Here is a 16,598-nt window from a genome sequence, read left to right on the forward strand (position 1 = left end):
GGCAGAACGGGCCGCGTTGCAATGCAGTGGAAATGTTCACGATCCACTCTCAATGATAAGAAAGCCATAAAAATATGCACTGGCTCATGCACAAATGTCGATAAACAATCGGTGTGGAACCATGTTTCTAAAAAGAAATCAAAAGCAGGTTGAAAGTCATGTAGCATTTCTTGACTTTCTTTTAAAGCAACATTTTATTCAGCTTTTCTGGGAATCTGTGATTCTGTGGGTTAACAATGGACTTGCTGACTGTAAGCAAAAATGCATTAGCTTACTGATAATAATAATTAATATTGTCTCTAATAAGTAAGATTTGGGGTTAATAAATATGTAAGATTTGGGGTTAATATATACTTAGTTCTCACTCTGTCTATAACATTGAGCTTCCATTGATGAATAATCTAGAGAAATTGAGATTTAATTTAGTTCAAAGAGAGTACTTACTATACATTGGATACTTGGCTATGTTTCTTTGAATATATTATGGTCTTTAATTCTCAAAACAGCCTGGCAAATCAACTATCAGTATCTCTGTTCTGAAGATGAATAATCTAAACTCCAACATGTGATTTAGGGAGTTAAGTGACAGAGCCAGTGTTCACAATCTAGCAATTTGTGTCTAATAAACCGTTTATACCAAATGGTCCCTCTAGTCCATTTGAACTTTGAAAACGTATTTCTATGACTGAGCGGTAGCAAACATCCACATGATCTGTTCCTCTATTCAAAGCACTCACAGCAGCAAAAGAATCAAATGTGAGCAAATAAATGGGGGATATTAAATATGAGATGCTACTTAACCCATTTGAACGCTTTTTAAAAAGCTCTTAAAAAAAAAAAGCAGGCTACAAGAGAAAAGAAAAGAAAAATTGGCTATGAAGACAAATATAAAGGAAATCCTAGTAGTAACTTTGTATCTTTGGTTGTAATATTTTTTCCCCAATTATTTTACTCCCTTTCCTATAAGAGGATAATAAATCTGCTCCTGTTGCCATATAACTTGTAATATCCTCCTGCATTAGGGATGTAATTCCACACTCTATGATCAGGCTTGGCCACGGACATTCTTTAGCCAATGACATTTGAGCGGATGCATTAAGGGCCACATCCCTTGTTACGCTTTCCCTTGCTCCTCGAATGGCCTGGCTCAGACAGAGGCTGCTACTTTATCTTGAATCTTGAGGTGAGAAAGTATTTGGAGTTTAATTACAGCCAACTCCTAGCTGACCAGATGAAAAGTGATTGGGAAAAACTCTCGTGATCGTATGTGACTGCAAATTTTGGGGCTGTTACTGTAGTGTAGCTTATCACAAGCTCAGTGTTACCACTGGATATTGTTCTACTTTCTTTATTAATTTCCACAACTTCAAACGATTCTCAACCTAAAATTCTATATTCAGCCAAGCTAGCAACTAAATGTGAGGGTAGAATAAAGCCATTTTTAGGCATGCATTGCCTCAAAAATTTACCTCCAATGTACTCTTTCTTAAGAAGGTAATGGAAAATATATTCCAACAAATTAAACAAAACAAGAAGGACAAATGGGTCCAGGAAAAGTGGAAATCTAATACAAAGAGAAGCAAAGGAAATTACCAGGGAAATGATGAAGAGAGATATCAAGATGACAACTGTATACAATCACACAAGAGCAGGTGAGAAAACTCCAGGAGAGATTTCCTCTCCAATGTGAAATTCATAGACTGCCTAATGTGTTGAACATGTTGTGTAGAGATTGATACCACTGAACAAGAGGCTCAAGTTTAATTATTGATTTAACAAAAACCAAGAAAACTAAGCACAAGAAAAAACAATGGAAGCAAAATTATTATTAACTCCAGGAAATGAAAACATGTTGTGGAGGAAAAGAAATCATGGTTCAGCTGTACAGAGATTTTCCCCAGTCATAATGGAAACACTAAATATCGATCTAACCAAAATTATAATACAAGTGTGTGGAGAGAATGTGTGAACAGGAAGGTTATAGCATGTGTAAGTCCTTGGTGAGAGGAGAGAGTGAAAAAGAGCTAATCTTTCATAGTGACGAGGTAACTGATAATATCGAAAACTGAAAAATTAATAAGTAGAAATATATGCATGTGCTTTAGAGATATGTAGGTAAATTCAAAGAATATAGGTTACAAGTATTGAAAGTCGCTGCCTTTGGGGAATGGGAAAAAGAGAGAACATCAAAATGGTGGGTTTTTTTGTTTGTTTGTTTTTCTTTTTTTTTTGTAGCAAGCCTCATAGAAAGAATTGTGTGTATTTTTGAACTGTATGCATGTATAATTTTGATATATGCAAAAACTGGATTAAATAAAAATCCATTTTCAAATGAGAGGATTATAATTTGGAAGGTGATATCAGGTAGTTCAGTAGAAAATAGACAAAACATTTTCTTTTTCATAGTGTTTCCCTACCTTGTAGTTTTCTAAGTCAAAGCTACATTTATAGACCTGTGGTTTGCCTGCGAAATATCTGCCCTTTCACTCGATCTCAAGCCTTGATATTAAGTTCCTAAAGGTTTTGCACCTTAGTTTTCTCAGACAAGAGCAAAAATGTCTACAGTGACAAAACCAAAACCCCAAACAAAAAGCAAAAGCAAACAAACAGAAAATCTCAGGAATCAGACCAAACATACAGCATCTATTAGTCTCCTGAGACTCTTTATCAAAACAAGGATCTTGGAACCTGACCAGATTTGGAAGTCCAGGTGCCTGCTGCTCCTGTCTTTCTCTCGGATTCATTTTTCTCTTTGCTTTAGTGTGTTGCTAACCAGCAGTGGCCGGCAACGTGGGGTGTCCCTCCTGCCCAGATAGTCACTCGATAGCTGGGCTGCATACCGAGTGCCAAATTAAAAATCAGCATTCCTGAAATTAATTCTGATGAGTGGGAGGATGACGCCCTCTGAAGCCTGCAGGTGTGTGTGTGTGCGTGTGTGTGTGTGTGCGTGTGTGTGTGAATGTGCACGGGAGATTGCATGAAAGCAAGTGACAGGGTTTGTATCAAACCTTTGTGTATTTATGGCTGTATCAACCCTTTTATAAAATATGTATTTGAAAAGGTAATCCTTGGTTCCAAGCCTTGCAAACCCCACAAAGAAAGATTATTACATAGATAAGTTATATTTTAAATGACTCCATCTGCAAATGGATTAAACACACAGTGAACATGTGCACGTACACACACACACACACATACACACACACCAGAACAACAGATTCGCATACAATAAAAAACCTTCACGTATTCTTCCAGTAACCTACAACCTCAAAAGTTGTCTTAAAACAGGGTTCGATAGAGATGCTTTGAACAGCCATTTTCTTGCAAAAGATCTTACTTCCCTCCAAAAAGACACAGTTGAAAAGACTGAAAACAAGACACCCTTTCTCAGCCACTCTTACGAAAGTCGGTGGACTAAAATGGCAAATCCCAATTATAATCTCTACCATGAAAAGTGACTCCATCCAAACAGTAAGTGTCCTATAATTACTTTTTAATTTCTGGCACTTTGCCTCTGAGAAAATATCCAACATGGAAAACCTCTGCAACTAGAGTTCATAGAAATATAGGATAATTTTAGAACCGGTGGAAAACTTTGGAATAATTTAAAACCTAAGGCATCGCATGGAAGAGATGAGAAAGTGGAGGCTTGGGGAGGCAGGTTCCTACAGACAGCTAGTTACAGAGTAAGAGCAGTGAACTTCCTGACTTCTGGTCAACTCACAGGGCTGATCCTGGAACAAACTGTTCAAAGCATAGGGCATTTGTGGAAAGTACGGAAAATGCCAGAAAACAGAGTGATTTCCAGTTCTCAGACAGCAAGTTTGTTTCTACCTGGAGTATAGAAGTTTGCCTTGTTTATCAAGATAAAATTCTATAAACCAAGAGACATTAGGCATAGAAAGAAATTTGCCAATTTTACCCAAAGAAAGAGCCAAAATTATGCCCATATATGCATTATTTTGAAAAGCACTGATTGCAACACATTTATTGAGTGTTCCCTGATGTTAGCCAGGAGACAGATGAGGAGGAAATTCAAATTCACACCTGAATTGTCATGGATCTGTTAGTACCTTTCTGCCCAAAGACCTTCTCAAATAGGTTCTGGGTGTCCTTCTTCTTCTTCTTTTTTTTTTTTTTTATTATTATTTCAGCATATTATGGGGGTACAAAAGTTTAGGTTACGTATATTGCCTTTGCCCACCTCCCCACGCCTAGTCAGAGCTTCAAGCGTGTCCATCCCCTAGACAGTGCGCATCTCACTCATTATGTATGTATACACCCATCCCCTTCCCCCCCATATCTGCCTGACACCCGATCAATGTTATTCCTAAATGTGCTCTTAGGTGATGGTCAGTGAAACCAATTTGATGGTAAGTACATGTGGTGCTTATTTTTCCATTCTTGGGATACTTCACTTAGTAGAATGGGTTCCAACTCTATCCAGGAAAATACAAGAGGTGCTATATCACCATTGTTTCTTATAGCTGAGTTGTACTCCATGGTATACATATACCACATTTTATTAATCCACTCATGTATACGTGGGTGTCTTTCTTCTTAGGTAACTTCACACTAGCATAAATTGAAAGAGTAAGAAGGAAGTTTATCCCCAGAGACCATTTCCCTAGCTTTTAACTCATTTCTGTCAATAGCTTTACCTTTCTTTTTCCTCACTCATTTTATCTAATGCGATACAATGCAGCTTTGGGAATTTTAAATGCACAACCATCTTTACAACTGAGCAAAATAACCTTGGAGCACAGACCATGTCCTGGGTAGGGAGGGTGTAGGTGCACATTCTAACATTAATCTTTTAAGCCTGTGTAAATGTAATCAACCAGTCTCTCCCAATCGTTTCCTGTTTGACTCAAATTTTGTCTCATAACCCTTTATTTGCAAACACTATGTTCACTTCTGAGTAACCTAAATAATTCCAGCATATATATTTCCCAGAAGCACAGCCATGGCTGAACGGAGGAAAATCGGGTGGATGCAGGCAGAGGCTAACTTCAATGATTCTCTGGGGGCTGGAACTAGTTTTCTGTGCTGCCAATATCCAGCACTATGTATGAGAACATAATGGAGAGAGGATAATCTCAAACCCACACAGTCCGAAACCGGATTCCAGAAACCAGGCTACATCAAGATGGAGGGAAAATAATCCTGATAGATTTGCTTTTCTTTTGTGCCAGCCCATCTCCCTGGGGAGCTACTAACCAGTAGCATGGACTTCGGGGGTCTTCTCTGTGCTTCTCTTATCTGGTCGTTTAAAGGGAAGGCTGGGCACTACTGCCAACGCTTGTCACCTCAATTATCAAGGTAAAATTCTATGGACAAATGGGTATTAGCAATTAGAAAGCAATCTTCAAATTTTGCCCAAAAAGAGAACCAAGATAATGCCCACCTCTCTTTTTACTAAAATATCTCTCTCTCTCTCTCTCTCTCTCTCTCTTCCTATATTTCCTGGAGAGCCACAGTTCTTCCAGCCTGTGGTCTGATGCCACTTTTCCACTTTAGGCGAAAACCATGCTTTGTGCCAACCACTAACCCCAGTGATTTTCAAACTTTGCGTGTGATGACCGTCTGCATTGAGCTTGCCTGTTCTGGGCACTCAACCCTCTGCCTTCTTTCCCTCAGTTGAGCCTCGTGTCAAGGCCAGCAAATTCCGCAAAGATTGGACTTGCTCGTGCACACATACAGCTCCTAGAAGGGGACCCCATGCCCTTGTTCTTTAACAGGCCAAGTATAATATTAATATATTTATTATTACTTCCCTTTTCAGGAGAACCATTCTGGCTTCTGGCTTCCCATCAATGACCACACCCTGCCTTCGGTCACTGTGGAGTTACAGTCACAGGTCCTCATCACCAGGTAATTATTTCTTCTAAAAATAGTATAATCATTAACATCTTTCCAGCCTAATTACAGTTCAATTCCTGGGTAATCTATTACAGGGGACATATATTCAAATTCAAAGTGATTTCTAAGGTGAATTCATGTCACCGTTCCCATCTCAGCATCCTTTTCTTCTAATATTCCTTAACATGACAAGTGACATTCTTCCACTCATGTTTATTTCAAACACATTAGGAATGCTATAGAGATAGAAAGGTAGATAACCAAAAGTCCATGCATCCTTCCCTGCTGAATGATCACCCTTGGGATATTTCTAACCTTATTTCTTGATCACTAACCTCTCTGCTTCCTTGGATAGGTAATGGCAGATGAGGGTGGGCATGGAGCTTCTAATAAGTCAGAAATGGGTTTTATTTAAAACTCCCATCCATGTCTTTGCATGTTTGGGTCTTCTGAATAAAAATAGGAAGCCTAATTTGCACATTCTTTCAATGCTTTCCCTCGGTGTGTGTCTGCTCTCCGGTGGCATTCTGCTGAATCTGTGCCTCAGAAAGAATTCAAGGCTTCCTTGGCATAATTTTGATAAATAGGAACCTATGGAGCTTAATAAGAAGCACCAAAATGGACAGACACCTAAGGGGAAAAACAGGTCTGTGCTGATGGATGCCTTTCCCAGGGGGCTTGGGGCACTGCTGAGCTGCAGTTTTTCCAGCAAGTGGTAAAACAGGAAGATAATTCAAGGCGGCACATGCAACGCAGGGTGTGTAATGTATTTTCTTGGCAGCAGTGAGTGTGCAGAAAGAATCAGATCAGTATTTGCTTCCCAGGGTGCCAAAGGGACATACAGCAGAGAGAAAATGTGCCCAGAAAGGACCGCACAGAATGGAGATGTGAAAATCATCCCTGTCCAGCCCAGTGGTAAGTCCATGATAGGCTTCTCATTCATTATTTTACTAAAATCCCACTAGGTCATTAACTTCTGGTGTTTCCATTTATTTTTTAATTAAACAAAATAAAGCAAAACAAAAGCCCAAAAAATTGCAGGGGTTTCTAATCTTCATGTTTAGAGGAAGCAAAAGTGCAGACATTGCCTAGTAAAATGATCCAAGACCACTCACAGGAAATAACACCTTAACTTACACAGCATCAGCTGGGCGCGTGGAGTGGTGCTGTCTGTAGTAAATATTTCCACTGTGTTTTTCCACACATGGGTCTGTTTTACGAACACTTTTTTGAAAATAGAGACTCTTAAAACTTTTTTAGAAGGGATGTTTAGCTTATCATCTACGCACCCCCATACCTCATTCTGCCATTTTCTCTCTGACAAAGATTGGAAACTTCCTAAGAGAATGTGTGTTTGAGTATAATGAGTTATGTATTGAACATGCCTTTTCATTCTGATGCTTTGACATCGGGGGCCTTGCAGACCCTGGAGAGGCTGTCCTTCCCAGAACTAGCCAATTCCTAGAGACAGTAAGTCACTCATCTGCCTTTCAGATAAAAACCAACCAATCCAGAGCCCATACCCCCCACTACCTCCTCTATCAGGCTCTCACACTCAGGGCCACTATTCTCCTGCCCTAATCACCCCAGAGCCTTGTGCCAGACAACCAGGGACAGCCCTGTGCCCCAGAGCCCACCGAAATTATCAAACTAGCAAATCCTAAACCTGCTTAGTCCATTGTGACCACTTCTTTTCCCATGGAAACCATGAAAAAGGCTCTTGCCCATGTTTTCTCATCATTCCCTCTGCCTCCTGACCCAAACTGGTGCTTCTCCATGTGACCCTGCATGTGTGGCCTGTCCCCTCCTCTTGGGAACTGTGAGTAATAAACTATCTTTCCAAGAGCAGTTGTCCCCTGATCTGTTGGCCTCACCATACCTGAGTACTAATAAAAACTACATTTTAAAACAGATGATTGTAACCTTTCTTGAATTTCATATTTGCCATAAGTGACAATGGAGATGAGGAAGGTTTCTGTTAGTGACAGATAGTCTTCCCCACCTCTCCACATATAAAAGAATCTTTTCTAATGGAAGTCACGTGCCCGAACTCTGCTGCAAAAGCTACATTGTGTCTTTATAGAATCTCTTGAAGAAATTATGTACCAGTGACCTCCAAATTTTCTTCACTTTGATCTGCAGTCATACCAAAAGGGGAAAAAAATAAATAATTGATCACATGATCAGGGAGGACATATGCAAGAAGAAAAGCTACTTTGGAAGGGTGAGTTGGACTATGTTAGAAGCAATTATATCCTGAAAGGCAGCGACTATACCTACACCTATAGCCACACCCATTCTAAGAGGGAAAATCCTCCATAATTATCATTTATTATGCATGAGGAACAATCAATATGCTGCCTATAGGAATTTTACTTCTACATACCCCTCCACCCACTTAAAATAGTGTCTACATACTTAATATGAAAGTTGTTTAATTACCATGGGAACCAGAGATTTGGTAGGTGTGCATACCTGGACAGTAAATTTTAATCACTTTAACAGAAGGTAACATATAGTGATAGAGTTGTTCTGCCTAAAGGATAGTGCTACTTTACATTGTAAACAACACCATAATAGATCAAATTAATACTTTATGATCTTGAATTTTTTAAATCTATTACTTTTATTTTTATTGAGTTCTTGTATAAGCCAGGCATTCTAGATTCTGTGGATTCACATTGGAAGGGAATATAGTCCTTGTGTTCAAGAGCTTCAGGTTGCTGAGGTCCAGGCATGTGCACTGTCACCCACTGCTATGGGTATAGTCACCTGGTTAAGGAAAATGTTCTGTGAGTCTACAGGGCAGGAAAGATCAGTGCTAAGCATCTTCAGGAAAGGATTCAGATGATATTTTAGAAAAAAATGGAACCCAAAAGGGGGAGGCTGTTATGGACTAATCTGTGTCTCCCCTGCCAAATTCAGGTGAAAGCTCTAATCCCCAATGTGACTGTATTTGGAGATACGGCCTTGAAGGAGGTAATTAAGGTAAAATGAGCTCATAAAGGTGGAGTTCCAGTACAACAGGACTGGTGGTCGTAAGAAAAGAGGAAGAGATACTAGGAGCATGTGCACACAGAGAGAAGATCATACGAGGACACAGAGAATATCCAGCCATCTGCAAATCAAGGACAGCAGCCTCCGGAGAAACCAGTGTTGCTGGTGCCTTGATTTTGGACTTCCAGCCCCCAGAACTGCGAGAAAAAATTGCTGTCATTTAAGTCACCAAATCTGTGTTATTTTGTCATGACAGCCCAACCAGACTAATACAGAGGCTAATAGGGAAATTTAAAAAATGCGGGATTAAAGCATTTGGAGGAGAGATCCTGTAGAAGGGACAGCATTTTTAAAGGTGGTCATGAACGAGCCTGTAAATTTAGAGTCTGGTGAGATGTCAGTGAGGCAGGAGCCCAGGGGACTGGAGAGAACTGGGAACGAAAAAAAGGCCACTAAAATGGTTTGGAAAGAGCCTTGAATCCCAAAGTAAACAGTTTCTAATTAATTGTGTTTATGATAGGAAGCCAACAGAAATGTTAAACAGAAGAGCAGCACGACTCCATGTTACTGAGTTCTTTTAGAGGGTGTGAGGAAGACAGTGAGCAGCAGGTGGATAGCAATGTGAAGGGGAAGAGTAGGAGGCTGGAGGTAGGCACAATAGAGTGGATAAGAGTTGATGAAAGACGAATGAAGCTGCAGGAGGGAGGGAGAGAGGCAAAGTTACACTTCACATTAGACTTTGAACTTGGGCATGTTTTCACTGAGACTCATGTCTCTGTAATTCTTCCTTTGGAGGTAATTTATCTTTTCCTTCTTATTGCTCTTAAGCTTATATCTTTGTCTTGTGTTTCGAGTGTCATGATCTTTAGGAATAGGTTTCTTATTTCAACTCTTTATGATTTTTAAACTCTCTGAATTGAAAGATTAGAATTTTTAATTAATTCTTAAATAGCCTAGCCTTTTCTCTCTTGGAATAGTACACAGTCTTCATTATATCCACCCTCTCCTTTTGGAATTCAATTAGACATATAATAGACCTCTGTATATCTTTCATGTCTCTTAATCCCTTTTAAAATATATTTTTCTTTCTTTTACTCTGCTCTTCAATCTTGAAAATTTCTTTAGAACTACTCCCCAGTTCTCTAATTCTCTCTTTAACACTCTCCAACCTCCTGTTCAACCCTTCTATTGAGGTTTTATTTCCAACTATATATTTAATTTATAGAAGTTCTATTTGTTATGTTTTGAAATCTACTTGGTGAATTTACGGTCTCTTGATTCTTAATCATATTTTTAAATCCACTCTTATGTCTTTAAATATGTTAATTATACTTATTTTATATTCTATATGTAATAAGTTAAATATCTGAAGTCTCTGTTTTTATTTTTTTTCCAGATCTTTTATCATAATGCAATGTGTGTGTGTGTGTGTGTGTGTTCGTTTTCTAGACTTTTTATTATTTAAACTTTTTTCTGAAAATCATCACATGGAATAGGCTTTTTGTTTTTTAATAGTAGGAGAGTTGTTCAGTGAATCTAATCTAAAATGCTACCATATATATATAACTGAATAAACCATTTATGAGGTTGAATTTATAGGCTTTAGGGAAAAAATAAACATGGGCTTTGGAAGAAAGAAAAGCATTGGAATGACTCCCAAGCTTTTGGCTTGATATGTTAGGTAGATGCCATGAATAAAAATAAAAATTCAAAAAACAAGTTTATCGGGTGATAAAAGCATCCTGTTTTCAATATGTAAATGTCCAGCTGACAATCTTAAATCGGTTCCACTTCAGAATGCAGGTTGGAAATTTAATTATAAATTTGGTAATAAACAAGGTATAGCCCATCTCAGCTACCAGTATCAGCCAGTGAACCACGTAAAACAAATGGAAAACAGATTACAGAACAGAGAAACAGGAGCCAGAAAAGTAGGTTAAGAAACAGTGGAAGATTCAGAAAAGTAGGAGATCTAGGAGTCAGTAACAGTCTGGAAATCAGGGAAGACCAACTCAAATACAGAAAGCATTAAAAACAATCAGAAACTATGAAAGCTCCAGTAGGATTAGATATGATAAGTATTTACCATTGAATTTTAACATCAGTTTTCTTTTCCTGAGTTCAAGGAGTGTAACAGTTAAAAGCCAAAGGAAGAGAGAATGACAGTGTTTAAAGAAAATAGAGTCAAGGGATGATTTTTGTGGCTGTTGATTTTTTTTTATTATTTTCTTCTGTGGAGGAGGATCACATGCCCAAGCAGAGATAATTGGACCATAAGGAAGAAGAGAGAAAGATGCATGAGAGGGAGGATGACGTGGCAGGTACGGCCGACTGTGGGAGGCTCTGCAGAAGGAATGAATGCAAGATGCAATCAAGGGTCGTTAGAGTTGTAGAGGAAGAGAGGCATTCCTTCCTGTGAAACAAATGAAGAAGGACTCTTACCACGGATTTAGCTGTAGATTGTGAGGAAGGCTCAAAGTGTCCCTTCCTGATAACATCTTTTTACCTTCTGCATAGTAAGTTATCTGCTGGAAAGCAAGAATGGTGGAGACAGGAAACTTAAGAAGAGAAGGGAGGATTTTAATAGCCATGTGATCAGGAAAAGGGGAATTGACCAAAAAGAGGGAAGATGATTACTAAGCCCTGCCATGTGGCTCTCAAACTTTAGCATGCATTAGAATCACCTGAAGAGCTTGTCAAAACAGCTTTCTGGACCCAACTCCCAAGGATGCCAGTATAGTAGGTCTGGAATAGAATCTGAAAATGTACATTTCTAACATGTCCCCCATTGATACTGTTGCTCCCCATCTAAGGACCACATTTCGAGAACCACTGCTATTTGCGGGGGAAAAAGTAAATAGAAAAACATTTCCAGCTCAGAAAATTTTTCTGCAGGGTTCTTTAAAGTATGCAAGTTTTATCAGATTGCTCTATCTCATATTAGAGATATTATTTTTATATATTACTTAAAATTATTATTTTTATATATATTATTTTATAAAATGTACATGTTCTATTTTATGCATTTTCAAGATTTCCTGCCTTTGTTCAGGCTCTTTCCTTGGCGTGGAATCCCCTCCTTTTCTAACCCAACAGTGAATCTACATATTGTACTTAGGACTCACTCAAGTGTCATGCGCCACCTTCTCAGGAATTAGTGTTTCTACATCTCCGCTTGGAATTATCTGAGCTCTGCTTTTTGTACACACATAATTTACTTGCACCTAAATCTCATTCTGCCTAGTATAGTTGTTAGTTGTCCAGATGCCTGTGTCCCCATACCTCTAAACTGGAAGCTACTTAAGGACAGAGACTGTCCCACTCTCTTCTCCCATTCTCTGTACTATTTAGCACAATGCCTGGCACAGAGAGCTGCCCAATATTTTCTCTAGGATTGGAAAATAAGCACGCTCCCCTAACAGACTGCCTAACAGACTGAAATACCCAGCAAAACAGGCAGGGGAACATTAAATCAGAGAACATCAGAATAAAATTTTGCTTTATGTGATTTGCCTTTCCCCCCTTGACAGAAGCTCTTATTAAAATAACATTAGCTAAAAATATTTCTATGCCAAAAGTAATTATGATAATGTTGCTCTGCATTTTTACAGCTCTTTTTATTCTAAAAGTTCATAGTACACAGGCCTCCGCTCGGGAGGAAAGGAAAGCACTGAACTGGACTTGAACTTCCCCCTCTCTTCACTGGGCAGCCTCTTTTGTCTCCCAGCTCATCCCTAAGCCTATTAGTGCCGCTGATGCCTGAGTCAAGGTTTCTGCGTCTGATGTCCTCTCTGAGTCCGCTGGGGCATGGATTCAAAAGAGAAATTTCAATTAGTTCCTCAAAGGATTCAATGGTGCTGCCCCTCACTGGATATTCTTGTCTTTAACAGGTGATTAAGGCCCTAATGGGCTCATACCGTTTTTCAGTCAGTTCCAACCAATTACAGCACTGAATGAAAAGCCAAAAAAAAAAAAAAAAAAGAAAAAGAAAAAGAAAGAAAGAAAAAAGTAATAAAAGGAAAAAGAAGAGGAAAAGTGGAAGCAAGGGGAGGGTGCTTTTAGGAATTCTGCAAGTCTTTCTCAAGGTGAGAAGCTTTGTTAGAACATTGTCGGGGAACTTAGTCAGAAGTGTGGGTGGCCCAGGGACCCCACTTGTGGCTGGCATCTGAAGTGAGTGCAGGCTGGTGGAAGACTGAGTTCTTAACTTGTGGGGTCTGTACTAACTCCGGGTGCTCAGCATCGGAGTTGAATTGCAGTGTGCTGCAGCTAGGGTTGAAACAGAACAACGATGCAGTGAGATCTGGCCAACTCCTCCCTCAAGCTCCCTCTCGTCTCTGCAGCCCGGGACCGAGCTATTGCTGGGACATTCTTGGGAGAGCAATGCCCAGGAGGTCACACTTGTTTGTTCTGGTTTTATAACCCAGAACAGCTAGAAAGAAGCTGAATTAAATCAGAATAAAGTCCAGCTTGCTATAACATTGCCACAGATCATCAGCTATTCTGAGAGCCCCTTCTCCTGCTCTTTCCTCACCATCCAGCAGGGGTTCCTCCAGGTCTATTGAGTGGACCACCGGCATCAAAATCACCCAGGGCACTTGTTGGAAGGACAGATTCCAAAGACCCAACCAAGAATTGTTGAATCTTAATGGGGGATGAAGAGATTGAATCAAAATTGGTATTTTGGAAAAGCTCCAGAGTTGATTCTTGTATACGCTATCATTTGAAAAACTTCTCTGTACACCCGATTGTCTCTGTAAAGCTCTGAAATAGTCTTCTTGCTTCTATGAGATACTGAGACCCCCAGTCATGTGATACATTTTTTTCCTCTTTGATCTGGATCTTGGTTTTTAAATAAAAAATATTAGCAGGAAGGAGATTTGCTTTCAACTGTCCAAAGTGACAAAACATTTGATTATAGTCTGCCATTGGACAGTTGCCTATGCTTAGTAAATTTGGGACTCTGGCTGAGTCTCCCATGGGCGTTCCAGCTTGTCAAGTCCCTTGTGTGTGGTCCTAGGGTTGGACATGGGCGGAGCAAACAAATAGGTAATAATTTAAGATGCGACCTCAATGGACCATGAGATTATATACCTCAAGAACTTTGGGTTACTTATCTGCATAGCTTTAGCTTAAAGCTTTCATCTTTTGTGAATTTCAAATGTCTAGAGACGGTGGTGTGGAAGTGGAATGAGTAGTCATTTATGAAAAATATCTTAAAGCTGTAAAATGTGATGGGGTGAAGGGAAGGAGATATCTTAATCTGAAGGCACTAGAAAAGGATAATCAGGAAAGGGAAGAGGCAAAAAGTAAGAGGCTGGAGGAACAGAATATATATATAACGGAGAGCAAATTCAAGCTTTGTTGTGTTTACAAATGCGTCCTGGGGTAGCCTGTGCATGGGTCGTGGATTGAGATGACTTGGTAAGATTAGCTGAAAAGAAAGGGGTGTAGGAGAGAAAATTGAGATAAACTGTATAAAAGAGCTCACCCCAAATTTCCTCAGCTGGATTAAAGACCAGTTAGTTGCTCAAAGTAGTAAATGGCTTTATAGGGTACATTTTATTGGTTTCCTTCTGTTCTCTAATTTACTTACCACTTCCTTTATGGCAGTTCTCAATATTTCCTCCGAAATAAATAATGCATTTATATCCTTGTCTTCGGGTCTATTTCTGGGGCAAAAAAACTAAGGCGATGAGCAAAGGCCAGAAGAAAACTTCTTTAACTTGATAAAGGATATATTTTTTAAAACTCACCAAATATCATACTTGGTGTGAAATTTTGAACTTATTGCCTCTACCGGCCAAGTCCACTATCACAACTTCAGCTCAGCTTCCTACCAAAGGTCCTAATGAAGGGCAGTAAGGCAAAAATTAAAAAAAAAATAAGTAAAAGGAGAAGAATTGTAATAACTTGAAAGTAAGAAAACCTGCCATTATTTGCAGATAACATGGTCATGGTAAAGAAAAAGCCCAAATTATTTAAATTTCTAAAAGATTTTAGCAAAGTAGCTGGATGTAAAATCAATATACAGTTGGTCCCAGACTTACAATGGTTCAACTTGTGATTTTTCTACTTTACAATGGGTTTATTGGGGTATCGAATGGATTTTCAACTAGTGATATTTTTGACCTACAATAGGTTCATTGGGATGTGACCCCATCGTCAGATGAAGAGCATCTGTTTAAAAAGGGACACAGTAACCAACTGAAAGAGCTTCCAGGAGCCAAAGATGGAATAATTGTAGCTACAATATAAATAAAGTGATACCAGATTATAACCTGATGTGAAAACTAAATATTCATAAGTTCATACCAATATGAATGAATGAATGAATGAATAAAATGAGGGGAAGAGAGGATCCTCCTGTTCAGAGGAATTCCAAATAATGTACATAGCTATTCTGCCCCAAGAAGGTGGAGCATAACTCCCCCTCCCTTAGGCATGGGCACAGTGACTCCCTTCTACAGGGTATAGCATAGAAGGGGGTGGGGAAAGTACCTTTACAGTGGAGAAATCTGACAGTGCCTCAGACAGGGGATTAAGTTCTACCTCCACAATATGCACCTTGATAAAATGAGATAAAACTGGCATTTTAACCTCTGTGGTCTTTCTCACAAAAATCCACAATCATGAGAAAAACAATCTAAGATGGGTGTATACCTACGTGATGAGTGCGATGTGCACTGTCTGGGGAATGGACATGCTTGAAGCTCAGACTCGGGGGGAATGGGTGGTACATGGGCAATATATATATAACCTGAACTTTTGTACCCCCATAATAAGCTGAAATAAAAAAAAAGGAAAAAAAATCCCAACAGAGGATTCCACCACACGCCTAGCCAGTACTCTTCAAAATTGTCACAGTCAACAACTAAGAAAACTCTTAAAACTGTCAGTGCTAATTGGAGCCTAATGAGACGTAATGTGGGATCCGGGTGAGAGCCTGGAACAGACAAGGGATATTAGGTAAAAAAGTAAGGAAATTTGAATAAAGTATGGGCTCGAGTTAATAACAATGTATCAATATTGGTTTAGGAATTGCCATAAATGCATGATACCACTATAAGAAGTTAGTAATAGGGGAAATTGGTACAAGATTTATGAGAACTCTCTGTCCTATCTTCAACATTTTTTCTGTAAATCTAAGACTGTTCTAAACTTATTACAAAGGATAAAAAAAATCAATTATTAAAGCACAGCTTTTACTTTGGCTTCAAATGAAAAGAAAATAAAGTACCAAGGAATTAATCAAGCACTATATGTATAAAATTTGTATGGAGAAAATTATATTGAAAAATATTTTTTTTCCAAAGACTTTAATAAATAAAAACTATACCACTTGCATGGTCTGCAAATTAATAAGAAAAGGCAATGTCTTAAGGATGTAAATTCTCACCACATTGCTCTGGTGATGTGATTCAATTCTAGTCAAAATACCAATAGCTTTTGGAGGAATTTAACAAGCTGGTTTTAAAACTTATAGGGAAGATCAAAGGTAAAGGACAGTAAGACGTTGCTTAAGAAGAGCAAAGTAATGGGAAAGCAAGTATTATAAGGTATACAAACCAAGATTTAATAGTATAGTATTGTTGAAGAAATAGACAAAATAAAAAAACAGAATAGAAAGCCTAGAAACACATCCACACATCTATGGGCTAGATTTAGACAGAACTAGTATTGTAGAGTCCAGGAGAAAAATGGATTTAGAATAGACAAGACTGGGATAGCTGGTTATCTAC

Source organism: Eulemur rufifrons, chromosome 12 (genome assembly GCF_041146395.1).
Source record: "Eulemur rufifrons isolate Redbay chromosome 12, OSU_ERuf_1, whole genome shotgun sequence".
Lineage (NCBI taxonomy): Eukaryota > Metazoa > Chordata > Mammalia > Primates > Lemuridae > Eulemur > Eulemur rufifrons.